Source organism: Trichomycterus rosablanca, chromosome 8 (assembly GCF_030014385.1).
Source record: "Trichomycterus rosablanca isolate fTriRos1 chromosome 8, fTriRos1.hap1, whole genome shotgun sequence".
Lineage (NCBI taxonomy): Eukaryota > Metazoa > Chordata > Actinopteri > Siluriformes > Trichomycteridae > Trichomycterus > Trichomycterus rosablanca.
This window is the reverse complement of record NC_085995.1, coordinates 21,457,462-21,469,552: the sequence shown is the minus strand read 5'-3', so window position 1 is coordinate 21,469,552 and position 12,091 is coordinate 21,457,462. Positions and strand designations below refer to the sequence as shown.

At 41.3% G+C, this 12,091-nt stretch overlaps 1 protein-coding gene across 1 annotated transcript in view; it reads right to left on the bottom strand.

The window, feature by feature from the left end:
- Positions 1-1,820: 1,820 nt before the first annotated feature.
- Positions 1,821-12,091, bottom strand: part of gria1a (glutamate receptor, ionotropic, AMPA 1a) — a 162,394-nt gene continuing 152,123 nt past the window's right edge. Inside the window, exon 17 of the mRNA XM_063000558.1 lies at positions 1,821-1,946. The gene's annotated coding sequence lies outside the window, so the exon portion shown is untranslated. The remainder of the gene's footprint in view (positions 1,947-12,091) is intronic.

Here is a 12,091-nt window from a genome sequence, read left to right as displayed (position 1 = left end):
GGTGGTGGTGTGTTAGTATGTGTTGTGCTGGTATGAGTGGATCTCACACAGCAGCGCTGCTGGAGTTTTTAAATACCATGTCCACTCTGTTAGACACTCCTACCTAGTTGGTTCACCTTGTAGATGTAAAGTCAGAGACGATCGCTCATCTATTGCTGCTGTTTGAGTTGGTCATCTTCTAGACCTTTATCAGTGGTCACAGGACACTGCCCACAGGGCACTGTTGGCTGAATATTTTTGGTTGGTGGACCATTCTCAGTCCAGCAGTGAGAGTGAGGTGTTTAAAAACTCCATCAGCACTGCTGTGTCTAATCCACTCATACCAGCACAACACACACTAACACACAACCACCATGTCAGTGTCACTGCAGTGCTGAGAATGATCCACCATCCAAATAATACCTGTTCTGTGGTGGTCCTGACCATTGAAGAACATGGTGAAAGCAGGCTTAAGAAGTATGCAGAGAAACTGATGGACAACAGTCAGTAATTGTAGGTGGAGCTGATAACATGGACAGTGAGTGTAGAAACAAGGAGGTGGTTTTAATGTTATGGCTGATCGGTGTAGACTGGCAGGGGGCATATTAAACAGTAATGTGCCCACCTGCTGTGCCATTATAATCTATTTTTGGGAACAAAGCCAGTGACAGTAAGTTTTTTTTATTGTTGTCCCTTTTGAGTATAGCCATCACAAGAAATTACCTTGGATGTGAGATCCACAAGATGCCACAAGAGGTCCATCCTGGATGCAAGTGGCATCTAGCCAATCAAGAAGCAGTCTGTTTATAGCTGCTGCCGGTTTCATTGAGTTCCCTGTCGTCGCTGCTTTTTGCAAGAGCATGGGTTGTCACTCGCTGATGGATCGATTAGCTGGCACTACTGGAAATGTAGCTCCTTTGTATTTCTTCTATCTGTGTGATTTTAGTGTGGTTTTGTGATTGCTGAAGGCATTATTGATTATTCCTCTGTGAGGTGATTACATGGTTGCATGTGTTTCCTCCTCGTTCTGTCATTCTTGGCGATCGTGTTTGCTTATCTTTTTTATCATCTCTGCTTTGGGCTATGACTTATGATTTGATTCCTTAAATTCCTATTCAGTTATAATCTGTCCTCTTTCTTTTCATGACTCTAGTCACAGTATTGTTCTACCTTGATGAGTATACTACAATTGGGATAATTATCAATTACATTGCAGGTGCGGGGCTACACCTGGTGTGTCCGTGGCGAGATGGTACCACCCTGTTACAATATGTTGGTGGAACTTCATGTTCTGTTCATACACCAGACTTGAGTAGACTCCATACTCTCCCAACTGTTATTTTGGCCATCCCTTTACTCTTACAATTTCCTTTTTTGCTTGTAGCTGCACTATTATTCTATCTTAATTAGGCAACCGACATACATCAACAAATTCTTGCCTCTGTGGCAAGGCACAAACCTCCCTGTTACAAGATTTGCGGTTGTACACTGGTCAACCATTTTGTAGTTCTACAACTACTGACTGTAGTCCATCTGTTTCTCTACATACTTTGTTAGCCCCCTTTCATGCTGTTCTTCAAAGATCGGTACTCTTCCAGGACCACTACAGAGTAGGTATTATTTGAGTGGTGGATCATTCTCAGCACTGCAGTGACACTGACATGGTGGTGGCATGTTAGTGTGTGTTGTGCTGGTATGAGTGGGTCAGACCCAGCAATGATGTGTAATAAATGTGTAAAGAATCTAGTTTTAGACTTTTTTTTACAACCCAACCCTTTATACAACAGCATTGGCCATTAGTTACAAAACCTGTAATTGGAATATATTAATACATGACTCCACCATATTAAAAACAATATTCTCATTACCCTAGCTGCTTGGCGAAGCACAACAGTCACATGGTGGCTGAAGGCATGGCTGGCCTTTCCATTTACTGGACATCATCTTGGATACAGAGCCAGAGAATGCTGAAAGAAAAACAGAATAATCCAGTTCAATTAAAGATTGTGCTTACCGACAACATATAAAGTTCAACAAATCAATAAACAAATTAAATCCTTTGTCGTTTTAAATTTCACAGTGTTTAAGAGAATCCCCCTCCAGATGGGCAAGATGTACTGTATACAGTGTATCACAAAAGTGAGTACACCCCTCACATTTCTGCAAATATTTCATTATATCTTTTCATGGGACAACACTATAGACATGAAACTTGGATATAACTTAGAGTAGTCAGTGTACAGCTTGTATAGCAGTGTAGATTTACTGTCTTCTGAAAATAACTCAACACACAGCCATTAATGTCTAAATAGCTGGCAACATAAGTGAGTACACCCCACAGTGAACATGTCCAAATTGTGCCCAAATGTGTCGTTGTCCCTCCCTGGTGTCATGTGTCAAGGTCCCAGGTGTAAATGGGGAGCAGGGCTGTTAAATTTGGTGTTTTGGGTACAATTCTCTCATACTGGCCACTGGATATTCAACATGGCACCTCATGGCAAAGAACTCTCTGAGGATGTGAGAAATAGAATTGTTGCTCTCCACAAAGATGGCCTGGGCTATAAGAAGATTGCTAACACCCTGAAACTGAGCTACAGCATGGTGGCCAAGGTCATACAGCGGTTTTCCAGGACAGGTTCCACTCGGAACAGGCTTCGCCAGGGTCGACCAAAGAAGTTGAGTCCACGTGTTCGGCGTCATATCCAGAGGTTGGCTTTAAAAAATAGACACATGAGTGCTGCCAGCATTGCTGCAGAGGTTGAAGACGTGGGAGGTCAGCCTGTCAGTGCTCAGACCATACGCCGCACACTGCATCAACCCGGTCTGCATGGTCGTCATCCCAGAAGAAAGCTGACGCACAAGAAAGCCCGCAAACAGTTTGCTGAAGACAAGCAGTCCAAGAACATGGATTACTGGAATGCCCTGTGGTCTGACGAGACCAAGATAAACTTGTTTGGCTCAGATGGTGTCCAGCATGTGTGGCGGCGCCCTGGTGAGAAGTACCAAGACAACTGTATCTTGCCTACAGTCAAGCATGGTGGTGGTAGCATCATGGTCTTGGGCTGCATGAGTGTTGCTGGCACTGGAGAGCTGCAGTTCATTGAGGGAAACATGAATTCCAACATGTACTGTGACATTCTGAAACAGAGCATGATCCCCTCCCTTCGAAAACTGGGCCTCATGGCAGTTTTCCAACAGAATAACGACCCCAAACACAACCTCCAAGATGACAACTGCCTTGCTGAGGAAGCTGAAGGTAAAGGTGATGGACTAAACCCAATTGAGCACCTGTGGCGCATCCTCAAGTGGACGGTGGAGGAGTTCAAGGTGTCTAACATCCACCAGCTCCGTGATGCAGCCATTGAATGATCATTCAGTTTATTGATGATAAAAAATTTATTCAAAACCTATATCACCCATTTGAAAAAATTGTCCATCTAAACATTATAATTGGTTGTGCCACCTTTGGCAGCAACAACTGCAATCAAATGTTTGTCATAATGATAATTAGATGATGATTAGTGTAAATCTTCTTTTTAATTTGGCAACACTGTAAGGTATTCAAGCATGAACTGCCCATTTAAGTTCTTGCCAAGGCATCTCAAAAGATTCAAGTCAGCCAATTCCAATAATTTTCCTGCTGTATAACCCAACTGCCTTAAGTCACAAACTGATGGGCATACATTCTTCTTCCGGATTTTCTGATAGAGAGCAGAATTCATGGTTCCATAAATTATGAGCCGTTTAGGTCCAATGGAAGCAAAGCAACCCAAGACCTTTACACTACCTCCACCATGGTTGACTGGTATAATGTTCATATGCCATACCTTTGACTCATCAGTCCACAGAACACTATTGCAAACATTTTGAGGGTCATAAAAATATTTTTTCGACAAAACTTTGTGCATTTTGCCTAATGTCTCAGGACATGGGTCCCATTACATCTGGCTTAAAGTTGATACCACATTTTAACATATAAATATAATATCAATAGTCAAACATGATTGTTGTAAAGTGAAGGTCTGGGGCTATACTTTGGCACTGATCCAATACTCTGTATCGGTATTGGTCTGATTTTGGTCCAAATCACTGGATCAGATATCGTAAAGAAAAAAATGTGTAATCCGGTACTGTTGCTTAATGTAAATAACACTTAATGTAAATAAGGTCATTCAGAAATTAAAACACACTGATCTACTTAAACTTTTAGCATTTCAAAAAATCATCTACTACTGCCACATCTAAAAACACTGTTTTACGGCATGTCATCTAAAGTGTCTACAATTGGAAGATTTGGATGTCAATCAAATGCGATGGATCAATTAGAATTGACGCAGTGCTTGGTTGGTGCTTTCCGTTAAAGTTCTGTCACGTTTTTAAATTATAAAAAACCAAAGCGTGCTTATTAAAAAACCTGCTGGATCTGTGGCTAAACGGGAAACGGTGTAGTTTGTTTTATTTCATAACACAGATTACATTTTGTTAAGGATTTGAGAGATCTCCAAGCCGGGACAAGATAGATACATTTGTTTATTTTTTATTATTTAATTGTTTCGTTTTTATTGTTTATAAATAATATTTTTTTTTACTATTTAGACTTGAGAGTTGACAGATCTAGAATTTTATACTGAATGTATAATTTATTTGCCAAATACAGATAAAGTTGCACTTTAAATTTTATTTTCAATGTACGGTGCTGTTAAACATTTTCAGCAAATGGGGTTTGTATGTGATTTAAGCATGACTAATTGTAACACTAACTGCAACACTAGATCCAGTGTGTATTTGCACAATAAAAAGTGAAAGAGTATGAGTAAGAGTAAATATGAAAGAGTATTTTCACCACAATCCTTTAGGTACTTGAGAAGCACTATTCTCAGTGCTGAAATAAAACTGTGGTGTGAAATAGTAATTGCCCCCAAAGAGGTAATACTTTTTCACAATGGATAATATGCATATCTGATACCTGTTTTATATAAAACTATTTTTGTGTCATTTCTGCTTAAATATCTGAAATCAGCAATAACAAATGGAAACTTTTTCACACCACTGTTGCTTCAAGTTGATGATAAATGTGGAATTATTTGGATTTCAGAATAATTTCATTTATAAATGTCATGCATAGGTGCTAGATAGATACTAAAGTCTTCCTAGGTATGTGTGTGTGTGTGTGTGTGTGTGTGTGTGTGTGTTTGCCCTGTGATGGACTGGCAACTTGACCAGGGTGTTTCCTGCTTTTTGCCCAGTTAATTGAACCAATCACATCTCCAAATAGGCTAAAGCAGTGGTAAAACAGACAATAAATCAATAAATATTTCATGAGCAATAATTACAAATAATTCCAGAGAAGGGTGTGCAAGCTTTTCCTTGCACTTCATAAACACTATGGGTATTAATTCAACACCCCTGTGCATTAGAATACAGATATATAGCCTGATTTCTTCACCATGGTTTAGGATTTTAGGTCCACACTGCACAGGATATCTGTCAGCCATGAACATTAACTCAATGACAGATTGCAGGTATAAGCTCAGAACAAAGGATGCAACTCATGGATTTCTGAAGCACGTATAGTGACAGCTGCTTTGCTCTGAGTCATGGCTTCTCATCCTTTAATGCATATAATTTCCATAATTATGTTCACTGTCGTGCAGAGCTGACTTCTGCTGCACTTTGAATTCATCAGCTTAATCCCAGAAGTTGGAGAAAAATCGAAACTACATTACTCTTTATGACAGTTATGAAATGTCTTACTTATGTTGATAGTATTAGTATTAGTATTAGAATTCTTTGCAATAAAAGAACATTACTTACTATGGGCCGGGTGGTGGCGCAGTAGGTGGTGCTGTCGCCTCACAGCAAGAAGGACATGGGTTTGATTTTATGGGTAAAGTTAGCATGTTCTTCCTGTGTCCTCTTTAGTTTCCTTTATGTGCTTCTGTTTCATACCACAAAGCCATTGAAATATAGAAAAGGAAAAGGTTACAAAGCCATTGCTGAGGCTCTCTTGCTGAGGACTCCAGCAAACCCCAATGAGAGCCATTATCCACAAATGGAAAAAAAATCTAACAGTGGTGAACCTTACTAGGAGTGACCAGCTGACCAAAATTTCACCAAGAATACATCGATGGCTCATCCAGGAGGTCACAAAAGAGACCAGACAAACATCTAAAGAAGTGCAGACCTTACTGTCCACAGTTTAGGTGGACATGTACTTGATTTCACAATGGAAAAAATCTATATGACCCCAAACACCTTTGGGCATAATATCCTCTAGATTGATGAGTAAAAGGTGGAACATTTTGGAAGACATGGGTCCCTATTTACACCTTTGATTTACTATGGGCCGGATAGTGGCGCAGTAGGTAGTGCTGTCGCCTCACAGCAAGAAGTGCCTGGGTTCAATTTCCTGGGTCCTTTCTGTGTGAAGTTTGCATGACACATTTCCTGTGTCCTCATTGGTTTCCTCCAGGTGCTCCAGTTTCCCACCTCAGGTCATATACAGTGTATCACAAAAGTGAGTACACCCCTCACATTTCTGCAGATATTTAAGTATATCTTTTCATGGGACAACACTGACAAAATGACACTTTGACACAATGAAAAGTAGTCTGTGTGCAGCTTATATAACAGTGTAAATTTATTCTTCCCTCAAAATAACTCAATATACAGCCATTAATGTCTAAACCACCGGCAACAAAAGTGAGTACACCCCTAAGAGACTACACCCCTAAATGTCCAAATTGAGCACTGCTTGTCATTTTCCCTCCAAAATGTCATGTGATTTGTTAGTGTTACTAGGTCTCAGGTGTGCATAGGGAGCAGGTGTGTTCAATTTAGTAGTACAGCTCTCACACTCTCTCATACTGGTCACTGAAAGTTCCAACATGGCACCTCATGGCAAAGAACTCTCTGAGGATCTTAAAAGACGAATTGTTGCACTACATGAAGATGGCCAAGGCTACAAGAAGATTGCCAACACCCTGAAACTGAGCTGCAGCACAGTGGCCAAGATCATCCAGCGTTTTAAAAGAGCAGGGTCCACTCAGAACAGACCTCGCGTTGGTCTTCCAAAGAAGCTGAGTGCACGTGCTCAGCGTCACATCCAACTGCTGTCTTTGAAAGATAGGCGCAGGAGTGCTGTCAGCATTGCTGCAGAGATTGAAAAGGTGGGGGGTCAGCCTGTCAGTGCTCAGACCATACGCCGCACACTACATCAAATTGGTCTGCATGGCTGTCACCCCAGAAGGAAGCCTCTTCTGAAGTCTCTACACAAGAAAGCCCGCAAACAGTTTGCTGAAGACATGTCAACAAAGGACATGGATTACTGGAACCATGTCCTATAGTCTGATGAGACCAAGATTAATTTGTTTGGTTCAGATGGTCTCAAGCATGTGTGGCGGCAATCAGGTGAGGAGTACAAAGATAAGTGTGTCATGCCTACAGTCAAGCATGGTGGTGGGAATGCCATGGTCTGGGGCTGCATGAGTGCAGCAGGTGTTGGGGAGTTACATTTCATTGAGGGACACATGAACTCCAATATGTACTGTGAAATACTGAAGCAGAGCATGATCCCCTCCCTCCGGAAACTGGGTCGCAGGGCAGTGTTCCAGCATGATAATGACCCCAAACACACCTCTAAGACGACCACTGCTTTATTGAAGAGGCTGAGGGTAAAGGTGATGGACTGGCCAAGCATGTCTCCAGACCTAAACCCAATAGAACGTCTTTGGGGCATCCTCAAGCGGAAGGTGGAGGAGCGCAAAGTCTCGAATATCCGCCAGCTCCGTGATGTCGTCATGGAGGAGTGGAAAAGCATTCCAGTGGCAACCTGTGAAGCTCTGGTAAACTCCATGCCCAGGAGAGTTAAGGCAGTTCTGGGAAATAATGGTGGCCACACAAAATATTGACACTTCAGGAACTTTCACTAAGGGGTGTACTCACTTTTGTTGCCGGTGGTTTAGACATTAATGGCTGTATATTGAGTTATTTTGAGGGAAGAATAAATTTACACTGTTATATAAGCTGCACACAGACTACTTTTCATTGTGTCAAAGTGTCATTTTGTCAGTGTTGTCCCATGAAAAGATATACTTAAATATCTGCAGAAATGTGAGGGGTGTACTCACTTTTGTGATACACTGTACTGTATATGCAAGCAAATACAGATGTGAAACAAGGTTATTGAAATAGACCAGTCTGGAAAGGGTTACAAAGTAGTTGCTGAGGTTCTGGGACTCTAGCTAACCACAATGAGAGCCATTATGTGAAAAAAAAAAAAAAGAAAATGGAAAAAAAAAACAATGGTGAACCTTCCTAGGAGTGACCAGCCGACCAAAATTTCACCAAGAATGCATTGATGGCTCATCCAGGAGGTGACAAAAGAGACCAGATAAACATCTAAAGGTGTGCAGGCCTTACTGTCCACAGTTAAGGATGTACATGATTCCACAATTGTCTCCCCTAAAAAAACATCTAGATGGACCCAAACACCTTTGGGAAGAATATCATCTAGATTGATAAGTCAAAAAGTGGAACATTCTGGAAGACATGGGTCCCTATTCACACTGCATTTCACCATGAAAACATCATAACAACAGTCAAACATGGTGGTGGTAGTGTGATGGACTGGGGCTCCTTTACTTTCATAGAACCTGGTCGACTTGACATAACTGATGGAACCATGAATTCTGCTCTCTATCAGAAAATCATGAAGGAGAATTGTCCACCCATCAATTTGTGACCTAAAGCTCAGGCACCACTGGTCTTTACAGCAGGACAATGGAGGACAATAATCTGAAATACACACACAAAAAATTAAGGCTTTGGATTTTACCCTTTTGTTTAATTTTTTTAAATTAAATTCTTTTCTTCTTTTATGCATTTTCTCTCTTTTACTCCCGATTTTAGCGCGCCCAATTTATACCCAATTGCGTTATACTTCCTCTCCACTGGAGCTGACCACCACCCCGATTGAGGAGAGCAAGACTGTCACATGCCCCCTCCAATATGTGGCAGTAGCCGACTGCATCTTTTCACCTGCACGAGGCGAGTTCATATGCTGATCAGCTTTGTGCACAGAGAGCCACACCCTGATCAGCATTATTCCTCGACTCTGTGCAGACACCATCAACCAGCCAGCAGAGGTCATAATTCACTGAGTTATGAGGAGTCCCTATCTGGCCTGTGAACAACAGCCAATCATTGTTCATGCATCCGAGAGCTGAGATTTGATACGATGTATTCGAAATCCCAGCTCTGGTGTGCTCTTGTGTTTTACCGCTGCACCACCTGAGCGGCCCAAAATAAATTTCTGAGTTCAGAATAAGAATGTTATGTAACACATTAAGGCAACATTCTGATTGCAGTATCCTAACAAATATTACCTGTGTGATGATCTGAGTTAGGACATAGGCCATTCAATCTTTACTGTAAAACTTTAATTGATATGTAGTATAAAGTTCTATACTAGATGCTAGGATATGGCAGCTGCCCCTCCCTTATGCTTAAATGCTGTCTTTATTTTGTAACTTATTACTTTACATACTAGAAATAGAAATCGCCCTTCACTAAAATAAAGAAGAGAAAGTCCAGACAGTGAAGAGAAAAAGAAGCTAATATAACTGAGCTTTCATGTCCCGTACAACTGCAGAAGGTTGATATCAGGTAGGACATGTGGAAATGACTACTAATGTACATAGCTCTAACACCCCAGAGGGCTTAGCAATGGTGCTGATAATGACTGTTGACACATGGGATGATATTCATGCTATGAGTGTGCATCAAAAGGTCAGTTTTAAAACATTTACAAATTATTGTGTTGAGAATTTGGCATAGCTAATATTTAAAATGTGATCTCAGGCCAGTCTGTGTAAAAATACGACAAATAGACCCAATCAGCCTAAGACATGGAAAGAAAGCTTTCTTTTCTATGCTTTTTGTGCTTTGCTATAGGTTTGTGTCATGTTTTATTAAATAATTAGGATCGTGGGGGGCATTTGGGCACACAGTAACACCCTGGACGGGACGCCAGTCCATTGCAGGGCAGACACACACCCACACACACACACTCATTTACATATAGGGCAATTTAATGTCTCCAATTAACCTGACTGCATGTTTATTTGGACTGTGGGAGGAAACCGGTGCTCCCGGTGAAACCCACGGGGAGAACATGCAAACTCCACACAGAAATGACCGGACCACCCCGTCTGGGGATCGAATCCAGGACCTTCTTGCTGTGAGGCGACAGTGCTACCCACTAAGCCACCGTGCCATCCCAGATGTATTGTAAACCTGTTTATTTGAGGCAGTGCAGTTTTCATTCTAGAAAGTGCTCTTGGTAATGCATTAGCAGTTGATGTAGTTAAATAATGGAAAGTGCCACTTACAATAAATGCAATATAAAGTTACTGCTTTTACTGCTACAAAGATTGCGCTTCTATCAGTAATACATCTGCACCTCCTGGTCCGCAATCACTGCATCAACCAACAGAGGTCAACATCAGGGTCATTTTCCGAAGAATACTTTAATCAGCATCTAAGCACCAATCAGCACTCGTAGTTGTCAACAAAGAAAGACTAATTCTAATCCCATTACATATAAACAAACAGGAGAAAAAGGCACAAAAGAAAAGGAAAAAAAGAAAAAAAAAAGAAAAATAACTACTGCCAGAGGCCAGATTCGATATTTAGCCATGGGGTTTAGAAAACAAATGCCTGACTCACTAAAGCGAGGGAGTGGAGTCATGGAGTCAACTCTTCCCCATGCTGGAATACTCTTACCTAGTTACCTAAGGCTAATCCCTTGCTCTCTTCCATTATCCAGGACTCCTTTCCCTTGCTTTAGTAAACAGTGAGTCGGGCCATTGTTTGGATCAGACTGTAAAGCTTATGTATTTAGAGGGTTTATGTATTCAGTGGGTTTATTTGTGCTTTCTGCCACAAGAGGCAGCTGACAAAGGTAACTGATTCTTTACAATGATGCTTTAACAGCTGGACAATGATGTAGAATGACCAAGCCAAGTTAGTCAGCCAGTTTGGTGTACTCCTTTGCCAGTTTAGAAGAGTAAAAATAACAAAGTGAACAATCAGAGGTAAGAAATGATGTCTGGCATCTAAGAGCTGATGGCATTCGCAGAGAGCTATTAATTGTTGTTTTTCCTTCCTGCTGGCCAACCAATACTGATTCCATTCACAAAGTGAAAAGGGCTGTTTGTTTTTGCTTTCCCTTCCCATTCGCTAACTAATCATTGTTGTTGGATATTCAGGGTTTGATCGTGTTTGTAAAGTGAGAAGGACTGTTAGTTGTTGTTTTCCTCAATATATCACCCAGCTGTTAAGTTTCTGCTGTAGCGAACAAGGATCCAATGCTGTTTTTTCCCTTAGCCAGCCGGTTGATCTTGTGCTTAATAACTTTATATATTGACCAGCATTGGGAGGAGCTTTAGCTAATCCTAGAGTTTCCTGGACTACAAGGCCAAGAATGGGAGCCTCATAGTAGGAACCTATGTTTTAAGGCCCAACTGTTGGGGTAACAGATAACTCTGACCTCCTTGGGTCCAGGAGGTACTCAGCAAGCACAAAGCTCAGGTCCTCCCCCCAGATCTTATTACTGTGCTATAAATCTGGGTCTCGGTACTATTTCCCTGGTCGTTGGCACAAAAAACTAGAAATAACCTTGTACACGAACCCCTTCTTGTGGAGGATTTATGATACATCTTGTAAACCACAGTGGGACCAGATTGTACAGAGCAGAACAGAGATAGTAAGATTAATTGTTTGTGTTGCCTGGGTAGCATAAAAAAATCATGGACAAAATGTGGGTCGTTTGAAAAGCCCTGGACTAGAGGATGCCTTTCAGTACATCCTTTTGGTCTCTACAAAGACCTAGTGTTACCCTTTGGCTTGATGAATGCTGCAGTCATCTTCAGGCTCTTTATTAACAAGATCCTCAGAGAAGATGTGTTTGTCTACCTAGAAGATATACTCATCCAAAGAAAAAAAAGTAGATAAACATGTAATCCTCAGGCTACCACATGCCTTCTTTGTCTTGTGTAAAGTCACCTTTATGTCATCTTTACGTTCGCCAGTGGTCAGCTTTTACAGAGAG